Source organism: Harpia harpyja, chromosome 22 (assembly GCF_026419915.1).
Source record: "Harpia harpyja isolate bHarHar1 chromosome 22, bHarHar1 primary haplotype, whole genome shotgun sequence".
Lineage (NCBI taxonomy): Eukaryota > Metazoa > Chordata > Aves > Accipitriformes > Accipitridae > Harpia > Harpia harpyja.
The window spans coordinates 2,802,934-2,819,628 of NC_068961.1; the positions used below are offsets into that span (position 1 = coordinate 2,802,934).

The 16,695-nt window shown below is 39.5% G+C and overlaps 1 long non-coding RNA gene across 1 annotated transcript; it reads right to left on the reverse strand.

Annotated features, from left to right (window-relative positions):
- Nucleotides 1-3,013: 3,013 nt before the first annotated feature.
- Nucleotides 3,014-15,011, reverse strand: LOC128135230 (uncharacterized). The gene is made up of 2 exons (XR_008233014.1): nucleotides 14,523-15,011; nucleotides 3,014-3,321 (listed from the first exon to the last, which is right to left on the reverse strand). It is a non-coding gene; the product is annotated as an uncharacterized LOC128135230 (long non-coding RNA).
- Between the last annotated feature and the right edge of the window lie 1,684 nt (nucleotides 15,012-16,695).

A 16,695-nucleotide genomic window follows, 5' to 3' on the forward strand; every position in this document is an offset into this window, starting at 1 on the left:
GGAGCGAGGAGGGGCCGGCGGGGGCGCAGGTAGCGCCGGCGGCCGTTCGCCGGACGAGGGGCGGCCTGAGGGGAAGGGCGGGCGGTGCTGGGCCCGGCAGAGGCGGGACGAGCAAGGCGCGCCGTCTCCTTCTCCCTCTCGCTCTTTCTCCTTCCCGTCCTCGCCCAGGTACAGCCCGTGCCCCTTTCTAGGCAGCCAGCCGCCATCCCGCCTGTGAGGCAGGGGTTAGGGCGGGCTTTTTACCTCAGGCGGGCAGAGCTCTGCCTCCGCTTCTCTTTCGTTCTCCCCGAGAGGGACGAAGCGGAGATGGTAACGGGGGGTTTTGGCTACCAGTGCGGTTGGGTGGGTAGGGTTCAGGTGTCACCGTCACCTAAAAAAACCCGATCGCCAAATACAGCTTTAGCTAGGTGTAGGTTTAGTGAGACAGATACCTAGCTAGTTCTAGCTACCAGAGCTGTCCTTAAATAACCGGCAGCCGACTCTATATATACACCGTTCATTTTCCATTACCGTGTTTGTTTTTCTTGATTGTTGCTTAGAAATCACCTGGTCCGGCCCTTTCCTCCATAGCGATACTGCAAAATACTGTCAGAAAATTGAACAAAGACAAAAAGGTCTTAGCTTTCAGCTAGAGCTGTTTTACTTCGTATGTATAAAGATAAATAAATTGCATTGGGTAAGTGACTTTAGAACCACCTCGGTTTTCCTGCCTTGAGCAAACCTTTGCTTTGAAGAGCGGGGTCTTGAACGTATGTTTAATAATGCTGTATCAGTGGGATAACTGATGACCAGATAACCCCCCAGTGTTGCATGGTTCACCTCTAGAGACAGTTTTAGAGCTGGTCAAAGAGTCCTATCAAAGTCCTTTTTCAGCTGAATACTGGATTTTCAATGAAATCTAATTTCTGCAAAGAAACTACATTTTTTTTTCCAGTAAGGAACTTTCTCCATCAAAAAAAAAAAAAGCCAAAAAGAACAAGTTATGTCCCAAACTGAATGTTTTAATAAACAGCTGAGTAATAAATGGTTTGGATTGGGAAGCTAGGGCTTGATAGTTTGGGTTGCTAGCATTCCCATTCTCCATGGTCTAAGCCATCCAGCCAAATACTTCCACAGATCACGGACACTTCTTGCTAAGTATTGCATCATTGCAGAGGCAATATAAACAGGGGACGCAGCTTATGGACAAGAATGGGAACAATAAGTATTGTGAGTTACCACAGCATAACTTCAGAATCTATTCCAGTGTTTGATACATTGCCAATACCTCAAGCCATGAGGACTGGTTTATGGCCCACTCACCCTTTTGCCCTCTTTGTATTTTCTCCTTATGCAATTAAAAAGAAATGGGTTTAACTGTCAGCACTGTAGGCTCATAATAGCATCTGAAAGTCAGCCTTGTCTTTCGTCCAGTTCATACATCTTCTTCAACAACTAATTTTGTAGGCTACATTTTGTTCTGAGTTACTTGCCACTCCGAGTTTTGCCTGGTTTCGTTATGATTTTTAATATCGGTTATTCTAAAATCTTTTAGCTTCTGTGACTGCAGGTTTCAGATCTGTGAAAAACAAAAGTTGCTGAGGATTATCAGAACTAAAAGCAGTGCTAGGCAGAAAAGGGTAATTTAACTTCAAAATAATGTAATAAAGGAAAACCATACTTCACTGTACACTCAAAACAACACCAGAACTTTTGAAGTGGTCTGCGGAAGACAAGAAAACAGCTTGAGCTGCCAAGAGTTTTTATATATATGTTTGGCAGCACTGAACCCTGCAATGAGCTAGCTCACTTGGTCAATGTCTTGACCTGCTCTCTTTATTTCCCAAGGTATCCAGTTAAAACTCGTGTCCTCACATGCAGTTTAGTATATATTCCTCTATTTGCTGGCTTAGCAGGATACCCAGACAATTCTTTTCAGCCCACTAAGACTTTTGTGCCCAACAGCTAATTAGTGTCTATCCTGTAGCTACAATATAGAAACTGCAGTCATTAAAACCAGTTGTGGAGGCTGACATACAAAAGAAATAGTGCCAATTGACCCGCAGACTACAATTATCTTTCCTTTGGTTGTGATAGACTAAAATAGCGGACCGGAATTCAAAAGTTTGTGTCATCACCACTTGAAGATTTGCACTTTTCTAAAGAGAAAAAAATCACTATTATTTCCCCTCTTTTTCTTTTGATTAAATGCAAACAATAAGGGAACTACCTGCCTAACAGCAGAAAGTAAAACTTTCAACAGGAAATTGCTTTCTTCCTTTTATCATCACATTGTGGGTAGAAACAGTCTTGCCTGCTGCAGGATGTAATAATCAGCAAAGAACAAGAAAATGCTGTTTCCTGGTAGCTAGATGTCAGTAAGTATTGGTCAGTTTAGCCAGGACGAAGACTGCAACAACCACTAGTCAGCTGGACCTGAGAAAGCATATGTAATTCTGCTCCTGCACCAGAAAGCCCTTCCAGCAAATAGGTATGAGAGCAAAGGAAAAACAAGAGGCTTTAAAATATCAGAAGCAGAAATTGGACTACCAAGAGACTCTGATTTACATAAAACTGAAAAATTTTCGCCCCTCTTGGTTTCATTGCAGTGCACAGTTTTGCAAATCTGACCATATAGCTCACTCTGATTCTCCTTACAGTTCCCATACTAAAAATTGTTACACCCTGAAATAAAGACACTCCAAGTAAGCCAGGGCTTTTGTAGTTTTTGTATCACAATGAATTCTGACCATTTTTTTTTTTCTTCCTTCCAAATTACAAAATATCTTTATGGGGGAATATCTGTTGGGGAAAAAAACCCAGCCTTCTAAAAGAACTGACAAAATCCCTGTTGGGTCTCCGGAAATACAATCTGAATATCAAGCTATTTCATTCCTTCCTTTCACAGTCATAATTTGCAAAAGACTCCATTGACCAATTTGTGCCCTCAGCTACAGCATTTAATTGTCAAATGTTAGCAAATCATGGCTCTGGTCTCAACAGAGTTGATTCATGAAAAATCTGAGATTTAAAATACAGTTGCAGGCTATTTTTATTTGTTGTGTGTATTTTTAACTGTTAGTGCACATTTGGGTCATGATTTCAAGATTTTCTCAGAATCTCCCTTAAAAAAAAATGAACGCTAATATTTGCCTCTAATAACTTATCTCCAAGGGCTTCGGCTTAAAGAATAAACAGCAATTATTAGAGGCCTTGATATGGAATAGCAGCAGCTGACAGCATTACAGTCACATCTGTCCAAACGTATTATCTCTGCATTTTGAGACCTGTGATTCCATTGTCTTCAAATGCTGATGTGCTTCTTCCAAAGCTTGTTCTATTCTGCAGGTATAAAAACATAAAAATTTGTTAAATTAATAATGCTACTGAGAAAGCATAAGTTTTGTCATAAGACCCCTGTAGTTGTTCCTACCACCCAATAACTTAGCACATTCTTCATGATCTTGGCCACCCACTGCTCCCAAATTGCCCTGGATGTTCCCAGCTTCCACATAGTCATCTCCCTCCCAGCTGTCTTCCAAATCCCCATTGCTTCCCTGCTTTGCTCTATGGTTTCTGTGATTGTTTCTGATGTTACCTCTGGATATTTTCTGAATACTGAATATTTCAGCTGCTGCTTCTCTTTCAGAGCCACAGCTCTATGATATACTGTTCAGCTGCTATTGCAATCTCTTTGATCACTTAGCTCCACTTTTGTCAGTAGATACAGATCCCGCTGCCTCACCTACTTTATTCTGTAAAAAAGCTTATTGCTGTTCGTACATTTACTCTGAAGGAAGATGCTAAGCCAAACAGCTTTCATAAATTTCTCCTAATGCACATCATAAACACACCTTTCTCAGCTCTAATCATCATCTAACAAGTGGCACATTATACAATCCATGATCAATGGAGAGAAAAGAAAGGCTTTTCAAACTGCAAGTTACGTAAATTTAACTGTTCACTCTATGCTTAGTTATCAGGACATTTTCACATCAATGGCCTAGACTGTTCTTAGCCCCCTTCTTATCTCCATAGCGATGTTCTCTTCTTCTCGATCAGATTTTCTCTTAAGCTACCTTTAACTGAGCAACAGAAAATGTCTTTGATGCTGAGAAACCTGGGAAACTCATGACTAGTTTTCCAGTCTGAGCTTTGATGGCTATGTTTCAACTGCAGTAAGCAATCATTTCATTATTCTTGTAGTTATGACAGGTTACCAAACTTATGTGTATATGTCACCTCATAATGCTGCAATTTTCCCAGACAGCTTACAAAGTACCTTTCAGGATTCTTTTATCTAAAAAGGTACTCTCTGGGACATGTGGTTTGTCCTGAGCATGAATCTTCTGTGACATAACAGTAGCAAAAATGGTCTACTGAAAGTATTTTTGTAGGTAGTGTAGGTATTGCTATGGAGGAAAGGGCCAGACTAGGTGACTTCTTAAGATCCTTTATAAATCTTATTTTCTGTAATGCTACTATTATTCTAGATTTTGTCACTGCCAGGACTTTTTATTGGTTTCACAATAATATAATGCTTCATCATTGAGACTTTTTCCATATTAAGTCATCATACAGTCATGACTCTGTGTTCATACGTCAACGCTTCTCTTGGACTATAACTATGAGCATTTATATCCATTATGGAAGTGTTTTGAAGATCAGGTAAGTTAAAACATCTTTTTTCATTTCCATTTTTTTCTTCTGTAGTAAATGATAAATTGACCTTGACTGACTGTTGAAGTGGTGTCTCATGGGGAATCAGCAGTGGGTTCCCATGGAGAAGAAAAAAATTCTAAACCTTCAGGAGTTGTCATGTATTAAAATCTTGTCCAGCCAGCTTTGTTACACATTTGATTTCTTCTCAAGATGAGGTCTCAGATCCCTAAGTTTCTGTTGCAGCTTATCCCTGTTAGGAAGCTCCAAGCTGAAGGAAGTCATTTACTTAATAGGAAGCAATCTGATTCCCCTTGTTTTGTCCTAGCGGTTTAGACTGTGACCCTTCAATTTGGGTTTCCCAGTGAATCACGAAACATTTTAATTTTTGCACAAAGATTTAGTTACTACTAGATCATTTCTCAACTTTTTCTAGGAAAATAATCTTATGCTGTTTTAACTCCTTCCTTTTTTTCAAGTGTTTACAGAACTTCCAGTTTCTGTAATACTTCTTTCTTTAATTCCTTTTCACTGTTTTTTTCCTTTCTGCCATGGTTTTGCCCACTTGAACTCCAAAGGAACATTAGCTCATAATCTTCATCCTTGAAAACTGCATCTCACCTCTAGCACCAGGGCTTTTACCTCTGATTCCCCCAGTTAGTGAACTGCCAGCCTTCAGCATCTTCTGTGTTACCACTTGCATGAGTAAATAAAGGCAAGACAGCAGACTAATCTTGGAACTAATTATTTCTTTGTAAGTCTGTATATGAACAGGATTGCTGTTGCTTTGCAGAACGCAAGCTCTAGGGACTGCCATATTGGAGAAAGAAGCATCAGTGCCAGGCTAAGGTGGAAGGAGAGAGCAGATCATTATATATCATCCATCCAGGTATCAGAGGCAAAAGACCAAGACTCTCCAGAAAACTGTTTTCTACGCCTTTAAAAATAGCCTAGTTCAAGATAAAAGATCAAAGATTTCAGTTTCTTTTGCAAGACTAAACCTTGTGCATTCTCTTCAGACTAATTTGGAAAGTTTTAGCTTGTCTTTTATGCATCTTGTTTCTAAGTCTGGGCTGCCATAGGACTCCAGCTTAGCCTGCAAGCCTGTCTGCTTATTCTCCATTCTAATCTTCTTCTAAATCAACACATCACCATGCTGTGTCTCAATTCTGTCAAATCACATTTTCCAAAAGAAAACCATTCTGCATGGACATTTTTGTCTGGCAAAAGATAAGGAAAGAGAAGCAAACAAGGGAAGGAAAGAGATCACAATCTGAGACTGCACTCTTTCACATCATACTTTCACCACCACAGGTATTTGCTTTCGGCTCTAGTCAGAGGCAGAATGTCAGATATCTCTGTCAGATTTGGTCTGACTCAGTGTAGCCTTTCTCATGTTGTTATGTTCCTGTGTTCTGACGGCACAGAAATCCAGAGTCCCAAGCCAAACTAAAGAAAAGTCTTCCTGAAAGCAGACAGCCCCTAGTCTATTTTGAAAGTCGCAGGGTAGATTGCTGTGATGTCTGTGATGCTCATTCTACTAACATTATTGTACTACTTCTACTGCAAAGGCAAGATCATGTATTCAGATTACATAGACTTTCCATCAGCTTTGGGTAAAACTCACTAAGGGAAGCTTTTAAGAGCTGTCTTATGGTTCCTCTGGCTGTGGTTATGCAGTGAGACCCAAGAAGACTTCCTTGCTTCCACATCTGAGTGAATATTCCATATCAGGACAAGATCTGCAAGTGGACCATTAATTATCAGCTACCTCTTGATAAAAAAACCAAGCACACTGAAAGGAAGAGATCTGAAGTACGCTCTAAAAACAAACCAGGACTGAAAAAGAACCCATCTATTACTGAGTCAAAACTTCCCTTCCCCTTCCTGTTCCCACAGTATAATTGCTGTAAATGCTGCTAGTTATTTAAGAAATGGGCATAGGGTCTTCATATAACACCAGACAAAAATATAAAAAGATTAACAAAGTAGAGCAGAAATAAAAATGAGAAAAATATTTTTTGCTGAATCTGAAATTATTAAGTATCCCTACAACATTGCTATAATCACAAAAATAATAGAGATACACCAAATTCAAATACAGTGATTTTCTTCGATATTCAAAAAAGTCCTCTATTGAAGCTTCTTTAAAGCTTTTTGTAATATTTGGGAAAAAAAACCCATGGAAAATACTTTTTACCTACCTATGTATTCTAAATACTATGATAAGTATTTAGAGTTATTATTGAAATTCTAACTAAGGCTTTGGCAAAGAGTGGAAAAGTATTTTTCCATAAATATTTTGAAGAATGCTGAATCAACTCCACCATAGCGTTATTATTTAAGACAGCTGTACAAGTTGTGTGTTTTATTCAAAACTGATGTTAGAAGTATTTTCTTCACTAGATAAAGACAGGCATGCAAATCAAGTTTCACTAGCATCGGCATAACAAGTACCAAGAAATAAAAATTACATGAAACATAACAAGACTTGGTACCCCTAATCCACCATAAATCACTCCACCTTCAAAATGTTTCTTCCTGTTGCGTGTCTTCATATACAAATCAAACCAAATGAAAACTACGTCACTAATATTAAGTTCTTTTTGATTATTCCAGGCTGATTTCAATGATAGCTTTATTAGTTAAGTTCAGGATCAGACACACTGCGTTTTACTTCATTCGTACTCCAGGGAGAAATTACAGTGGCTTGTGTTTATTAGCTTCATTCTCATTAAAAATAAATCCTTTCATCCCCTATGATCAGGTGCAGACTTATCACAAAATGGAAGGAAGGAAGCAGAGAGAGAGATCAATATAGAAGCACTGACTGCTGTGGTGCTTGCATTCCCAAGCTATGTAAAGTAGGAACTGCCATGGGCCCGCTGAGACTGCCAGTTGGACTGCTAACCTCCTTAGTGAAAGGGTCATTGATTTGCAAGGATGAAATATATGTAGAGAAGATGTCTATTTTAAAGTAGACCTACTTAAGTGTTGAATGTTATATCACAATTGCTATGAGACACGGATTATTTAAAAAAAATTAATACCTGATCAAAAAGAAATTATTAAAACAGACTTAAAAATACAGCAGCTATTCCCACACAGCTTGGCAATGGTACAACTGAGTACAGTTGCTTCACACTCTAAAGGTTTCCTCCAAGATTGGAAAGAACTAGAAATTTTCAAGTATATATATGTAAGTTTGACTTTGCAAAAGCTGAAGGCATTGGTCATATAGGTCCAAAAAACATTTCTACATCAATGCGTCTTGCAAAGACTTTAGATACTTCAACATGGTAAAAAATCTGCAGCCTTTACCAGAAAAAAAAAAGAGAAAAAGAAAAAGGAAAAGAGAATTATAAGGGGGGGGGGGGAATGTATATGTATACAAACCTGCTTCAAACCATCCACACATTAATGTTCACTTCTATTATGAGGCAAAGCAGAGAGGAATAAATACTGAAGTACAATATGTCGGTGCATATTTCTTTCTGAAATTATTTTAAAACATTATAAATTTCTAGCAGTTTTGTTTCACCATAATGGTATAATAACAACAGATCCTAAAAGTACTACATGGATTTGTCTTCTGATCATGTATTGTATCCTGACATCAAATTATTCATGAAGTTCTGCTCTAATATTCTATGAAGCGTATCAATGAATAAAATTACTCATAAATAAAATACATAATAATGCATCAGTTGAGGAGTTTTATGATCTGGATGAAGGTTAAAGTTGTGTATGTGTATATACTTGTTGCCTTGTGTTCAAGGTCCATTTTCATCAACTGATTCTCCAGGGTTCATGTATTATTTATATCAAAAGAGGGCTCTGTATTTTCAAATCTTTAAAATCTTTAAACCTTTTAAAAATCTTCAAATCTTCTAATTTTCCTGCTGCAAGTTCTATAAGCTTGTCTCCTACTCATCTTTATAGAACCATCTCTCAAAGGAAGAGGAAAATAAGGTATGTATGTGGTTAAAAAGAAATGAACGAAAAACCTCAAGCCATTTCTTGCCAAGATGAAATCCATGGTAACAGAGATCTCCTGGGTTCTTCAAGAAGTAAAAGAGTAAAATATCCATGCTTTGCCCTTTTATCGATGTTGTTCCTATATTTCTCTTGAGTAGCTATATTGGAACCTCCACAGATCTCCATAACTTCTATCATTATACCCATGGACACAATCGCAGCACAGCTTTTGCCACTGGATACTCCAGTGCTAACAAAGGGGCAAGGTTTCTCTCTCGGTAGGAAAGGTGAAGTTAAATTATTTCCATAAGCAAATATTCTGTATCAGTAGCCTTGGCAATCTAGTAGCAACAACATAACATTTGGCTTTGTTAGAAAAGCAAAAAGGACATTTGCTGCTTAAAATGTACAATTGTATAAAACAGACAGCCGTTACAGCAGCATATATAGCCTGAATCCTCACCTCCTGCTTGCACAGACCTCTGCTTCCCCTGCTGTTCTGGTGGTACTGATGAATCTTGTATACTGGGGGACTGAGAAAGAAGGAAGGGGTCACAAGTGTGAGGGAACAGCTAAAAATAGGGTGGAGGGGAGAGAGAGGGTTTCTTCCCCCTGCTTCTCAATGGGCCTTCCGAAGTCTCTACAACACTCTGAGATCTCACTCATCTTCACCTAAATCTTCTCCCTCTGTCCATTCCCAACATGTTAACACCCCAAAACTTCCTAAATCCCATGGCCTGACCAGCTTTCCCAGGCTCCAGAACATCACTGACATTTGCCAGCCTTCCCCTTATGCTTCCTTTTAGCGCTCCAAACCCTTTCTGCCAGCTCTCTCAAAACTGCATTTCACTGACTTGCTGTGAAAGAAACTGTGAGCCAGCTCTTGATCTGACTCGCTATATGGAGGAATAAGACCCATACTCAGTACAGTGCTATGAAATCCTTCTGTGCCAGTTTGAAGAAGATCGTTACTTGGTGATAAAGTTCAGTTGCATCTGTTTAACCTGACATGTCTCTCTGTAGAACTCTGTTCACAGATTTACCACATCTGAAACACTGTGACATTTAAAAGTACCATTTTCAATAACTTTTCTTCTTTTCCCAGTGAAAAGTCAACAAGATCAATATTTAAAACTGCACAGAATGCATAATTTCAAATACTTAAACTGTTAAACATTAATCGAGTGCTGTTCAACTAAGCTCTGAGGTGTTGTGGACTCTCAGTCCCCCTTTGAGATATCAGTATTATAATCATCAGAAGATCTTAAGTTACTTCCAGTGTTGTGTCTTGGAACCTGTTTTGATCATTAGTTAACTAAGGCTTCTTAGCTATGGGTAGGAAGAGATAAACTTCATTAAGCCTAGTCAAATCATGGCCACCATTACCACTAGGAACAGGTAAAAGCAGAAGTCAGGGCTGTAATGGTTAAAAGGTCCTTTTGACTGGGAAAGGTATAGATGCGTTCTGTTGACTAAGGAGCAAAAATGCAAGACACTGGAAATACTGGTAAGGTTCATGTCAAAAATGTATATACTGTCTGTGAAGCTCAAGAAGAGATGAGATGCACGCTTGTTTAACCACAGAAATCTGCAAAGTATTTATCCCGAGGATGAGGGATTTTTCAAACCGTCAGCAGAAGCCTACAAAAGACAGACCTAATGATACATGGAGTCATCAAATCTATTGGAAAAGCAAATGTGCAGGGTACAGCAATCTAATATACCAGTGCATGAAACTCATCCAAGAATTTTCCTTTGCATCAAGGCAAAGTAGTATGTAACTAGGTAAAATCTCTTAGCTTCCAAATCAGTGTCTGCGTGCAAACTGCCTATTGGTAATGATCCCCAGAATGATGATCTGCCAAACTGCCCCCAAGAGGTATTTGGGGAAAGCACTAGCTGGAAGGGCCAAGCTCATACCAGGGCACAGTTTAACAGTTTGTTAGCATAGAGGATCATGCTCTAAAGGTCACCGGTACTCTCAGGCATGCTGAAATCTCCTAGTACAGGCACAGTTATTCCAGGAAGTTCTTATGGCAATGATTTCTCCCTTGCCCTGTCCCCTCTCCAACCTCCTCCTCCTCCAACCAAGCAAGCTAGAAGAAGCTACTGGTGAAGTGGCTATTTTCAATTTGATTTTCACCAGAAAATGACTGAAAACATAAAGGTGGGAAGCAAGCTTAGTGAAAACGAATGAGAAGAGTTCATTATTTTAAGTAGAGGAAGGAGTCAAAGGATTAGAAGAATATAAACCAAACTGTAACACACTCAAGGATCTGGAGGTGGAATCTTCTGGAAACTTAATTTAAATGACAGAAGTCTGCCAGGAAGGTAGCAGTGACTGAAAAGGGCTATAAATGGAGAACAGGAAACCTCTCTGATGCAAGTCAGAAAGCAAAGATAAGAAATCACTGTGGCTCTACCAAGAATTTTTCAACAACATGAGGATTAAATCATGCAAGGCACAGACATCCCTCCCTAAGTATGAAGGAATCAATATAAAGGATTAACACACAGGGATAAAATCAGAAGGGTTAAGGGACATAGCAAGGGTCAAAAAAAAAAGAAAAAAGAAATACAAGCCCATCTGCTTACCAGGAAAGGAAAACAAGGAAAACTTTCTTGGAGTTAATTGTGATTTGACAAATTGATTTCCATCTGGAAGTGCCCATACCCACTGACTCAAGAAAACAAGGGCAAAATTAGGCATTTCTGTTCAGTGTCAGGACTCTGATGGACAGTTCATTTGCAGTAGTTAAAAGGGATTGCTCTACACAGAAAGAACAGAGAAGAGAGTGGAGAGGTAGAGTAGAAAATTAAAATAGTGAAATGTAAGCATTCCTAGAAAGTAAAATGCTTTTGATACAGTCTTCCACAGTATCTTTATAGCAAAAACAGTGAGATATGTACTTTTAAGATGGATGATAAGGTGGGTGGAATATTGGCTTGCTCATCAGGGTCAGGGGGTTGTGGTCAACTGTACAAAGTTCAACTGGCAGCTGGTTACCCACTGCATGCCTGAGGGATCGATACGAGAGGTAATACTGTTTAATTTCTTTATTAATAACCTGAACAATAGGACAGAGGTGCACACTCAGGAGGTTCATGAACAACAACAAATTGGGGAGAGTGGTTGGTGTGCTGGAGGGCAGGCCTGCTATTCAGAGGAACCTCAACAGGCTGTAGAAATGGGCCACAAGGAACCTCATGAACCTCAACAAAGGCAAACAGCCAGCACCTGGAGAGCAATAAGCCCAGGGTCCAGTACATGCTGGGGACTGACCAGCTACAACACAGCTTTGCAGAAGAGGACCTGGGGTTCTTGGTGGACAACAAGTTGAATATGAGCCAGGAATGCGCCTGTGGCAAAGGCAGCCAAAGGCATCCTGGGCTGCATTAGCAAGAGCGTGGCCAGCAAGCCAAGGCAAGCGTTTTCCTCCTGCTCTGCTCAGCGCTCCTGAGACCCCTTCTGGGGTGCTGTGCCCAGCTCTGAGCTCCCCAGTACAAGAAGGACACTGGCACACTGGAGTGCACCCAGCAGAGAGCCACCAGGACGGTCAGAGGGACGGCACACGTGGTGGAAGGGGAGAGGCTGAGGGAACTGGGCTGGTTCAGCCTGAAGGAAAGACAGAGGGATATTGCTGCTCTCTCCAACCACCTACTGGGAGGTTATGGAGACAGTGGAGCCAGACTCTTTTCAGAGGTGCACGATGATAGGAGGAGAAGCAAGAGATACAAGCTGGAACACGGGGAATTCTGACTAGAGACAGGAAAACCTACTTCATCTCGGGGTTGTCCAACACTGACACAGGTTGCCCAGAGAGGCTGTGAAATCTTCGTCCTTGGAGATACTAAAAACTCAACAAGACCCTGAGCAGCTCAATCTAATTTGATCTACTTTGAAAAGGAGATTGGAATAGATGACCCCCAAAGGTCCCTTAAAACATAGATGTTTCTATGATTATGAAAAAGTGCAGATGATTGCTTTTGAAGGCAATCAAGAGTAGGATCTGCTAGATACCTGAGAGGAAGCATCCCCTTCCTTTCTCAGAAACTGTTTCCTCTGATAATTATTAACCTGCCTGCACTAGAAACTCCTAATTTTTCTGAATTCTAAATAGATTTCTCATCAAATCATAACATAAAAATATTCCTTCAAGGTAGCAAAACCTTGGTATTCAATGTGTCCTGACTCCTCCCTACCTGTCAAAACGTAATGGCAACAAAAGGGAAGCCACAACAAGCCTAATGTGCTAGAGACAGTCACCTTTTCCAGCAGCCTGAAAATTAGAGAACTTCATTGTCACCACTTGAAATTATTCTTGGTCTAAAAGCATCCAGAGGAGTCTCTCTGCTTGAGAGAAACCTTTTTGCCACTGTTTTACACTTCATTAGGAATCTTTTACCCATTCCCAACAGTTCCAACCACCTGTGCAGCATGGAAGGGTCTCAGTGCTGAGGACTTAGACTGGTCCATTAATTTAGATTTTTCTAGTTATAGAATTAATGTTCTGCACATAAGTGCTTTGTGACAGGTGCTTCAGAATTATTTAAATAATGAGCGCTGCTTAACACTAAACTACAGTACCCCCAAGGCGACACTGGGGATTGGGGGAGAACTCTGTCATATTTATTTGTTCCCTACATGCTTGTCCGGTATAAAAAAAAAATCAGACACTTCTGTCCAGCAAACCAAAGGCCATTAGTAAGGGCAAGACAAACCTGCTGCTAAGGCTGGTCCATTTTCTGTAGGTATAAAAATTCTGAATTTCACCCAGTGCTGAAAATCTACAGTAAGACTACAGACAAAAGGACTGATTTTCTTTTCTCTAGACCTGAGTATAATTGCTTGGGTACAACAAAATTTCACTTCCTGCCATCAGGTCTTACACTGTTCGAAAAACTAGTTTCAATTTGTCATTCTTTGTCCTGTTTTTAATGATCAGAACAAAAATAAACTATACCTGGTTTTCTTCAGTGTAAGGTGACTTTACACTTTTCAGCCCGAGTACTCTTACTGTTTGGCTTAAACATTCTTGTAAAAGGGAGAACCTAACCTCTACTTGTAATTTAAGAGAAAACATTGTATGTTATTCAATGAAGAACCCCACTGTAATTACTAGGCTGGAAATGGTCACAAGTACAACTGAGTAACGGCAGTCAGGCTTTAATTACCTTGGGAAAACGGGGGGCATTCTAACAGCCGCTCTAAAGATTTTGTATATGTCTTCATATTCCCAGTTATTCTTCACTTTCACAGTATGTGTGTCTTCTCCATTTTTATCACTTTCCCTTCACATAGTAGCCTGGTGTTCCATATTCTAATCTGGGTCTGATCACAGCTGCATGCATATTCCATTTCAGTAGCACTCCATAAGAGAGACAGAGAAGCAAGGCAATATGCAATATTTTTTCATTAAATAAATAAACTGCAACCTCATGTAATGTTTCAGTAATATTTCCATTTTTTTCACAGTTTCAGAGCTAAATCCTTAATGGCAAGGTTGGACAAGGCTACTGTTTCCCCCTTATTTATAGTACAAAAGTTGTACATTACGGACATTATCTGTTAACTGATGTCTTAGTCCCTTTCACTTAAATATGAAGATGTTAAATTATAAAACCATATTAGCTTGGCTGCATTCAACTATGAAAATAGAAATTTGAGATCACGTAGTTTCATGGTCAAATTTTTGAGACCCATAAATATGTCAAACACCCCTTTGTAGCATCAGTAGAATAATACACAGGTATCTTGACCTGGATTTCATGATTTTCTTCTGGAGTAACTATGGAATTTCATGCAAAAGCTTATGTGGTCTAGCTAAACTCTTTAAGTCACCCCTCCCCCTAGAAAGAAAATCGAATGCAACAGTTCCACAAATGGACATGCACAGAACAATTACCTCATTAGAGGAAGTGCACTGTGTTCTCATGAGAAGGAAACGCCTGGTTTCTTTTAGTGGTTCAGACGAGGCTGGTACATGCCTTGCCTTTCCACAGGACGAGTTGGTCCCAGCTTTTTGTAGATCCTGAAGGAGGAGTGGAAGATCACTGCCACCACACAGCTTTATAAATCTGCTCGCTTTTCTTTAAGTTTTTTTTCCCTGAAAAACAGAATAATCCTTAGGGTGCTGAAGAAGAGTTGTAGCTCCAATCAATATTACTTTATTTTCCCTGGTATCCTTACAAGCAGGGGAAGGTGATGCATCCCTTCCCTTCCTTCTCCTGCACCACTTGGTTACTCTGCCTTCAAACACCAGACCACTCAGCAAAAGAGCACTATGCAAAAAGTATATAGAGATGTTTCCACTTGTCCCACCTTTACAGAGATGAAGTATACAGAGGCTAGGCATGAACTGTGAGATGTGGAAGAGGACCTACCAAGAAGGGAATGCGACTTTTATTTCTATTTTTACCCTTTGCAAAAATGTTCTAGTATTATTAAAATGAACATTCATAAAGCCTTCAAAAGCCTCTGGAATACATAGGAACAAAGTATTATTGCTTTTTGTTATTTTGCAGGCAGGCCTAAGGCCTGTACCTGGAAGTAGCCTCAGATTAAGATATAAAAATATCAATCCAATTTTATTGCTGGGAGCAGCTTAATTTAGTTTGTTGGGAACATGGAGAAGTTCTTCAGTGGTTTTGCAAAGGCAGTTTCAGGCACGGTATTGTCTTACCTATTTTTTATTTTATGCAAATATTTAAATTCAATTTTTATATATGTAATCATACAACAGTCAGATTAGACTGGCCCAATTACTTATCTCATTGTCATTCTATGATGTTCTGGCGCTGTAGTTTGTGATACTGTAAAAGAAGCAGTAGTTGGGATTCAGATGATAAAACTCTGGATCATCTCCAAGAGGATCCTTTTAGGCCCATTTCAAACTTACTGGCTTGTTATTCTTCAAAGGTCATTTCAGATTCAAGTAGTACTCAGTTCACATCATGTTTAACAAAAGAAGAGAAGTATTAAAGTAATTCTGTTACCCATGAAACACAGTGCAGAGACTGAGGAAGGAATGAAAAAAAAAAAAAAAAAGGAAAAGAGACTGTGTTAAAATACATGAAGAGGAAAAGGGAACCCAAAATGGAAAGAGAAACAGTGCTGAAACCTCCATTCTTAGGTTTCAAGAAAAAAAGATTATCTCTAACTCTCAACAATGACTTGCAGACCACTTGCCTGGATCACAATATAGCAGAAAGCCCTACACGACTGAGCCCTTAAAACTTGCCTGTAGTATTTATCTTCTCCAGTCACAAAGATTCAGCAGGTCAAATGCCTGTTTCTGAGAGCCTAAAGGGATCGTTAAAAGCAAAATTAGTCAGCAAGCTTATTTACTGTAGCAAGTTAAAAATTAGCTACTTTGTGGCTCAAATTGCAAGATAAGCAGAAAAAAGACTGCAAATTTTAGCTATAACCTATGATTTTTTTTAATGGACTCAGTAAGACACAAACACAGAATGCCTACTGCTCCTCTGTGGAACCCAGATCTCTTCTTGGAGGTAACTACATGCTGATAGAAGTCTAGCTTGATTCTCTCACAAGTTTCCACGTTTATTAATTTCTGATCCAAATTGCATTTCAGATCCAACAAATTGCAACGGAGCTCTGAGAACTAAATTAGGTTCTTTCCAGCTTTGCAGTACTGCTTCTGAAGCCTTCACATGTGCCCTTATCTATGCCCAAATTGTGTCCCGATGACCCAACCAGCTTTACAAACACTGATAAAGTCAAAGAAGAACACAAGTATTCCAGAGTGCTATTCACCTAGGGTATTTTGTCCAAGGGACATATCCTATAGGACTGGAGGGGGGGAAATTACATGCAAACAGATCAAATTCATTTTGTAAATGAAGTTATTACATATAGACGGAGCTGATGTAATGTCCCATCCACTATGCTAGAGATTCCTATTCAAGCATGCAGTGTATTAATAAAACTGCTGTCACAGAAGCAATGGTGGGACACATATTGTGGTTATAGCCAAAGTGGGTTCAAAATCATTGAAAACACAAGAAACGATGAATCTGAATTTCACCTCATGATGGCTCTGACCACTGGACTACAAA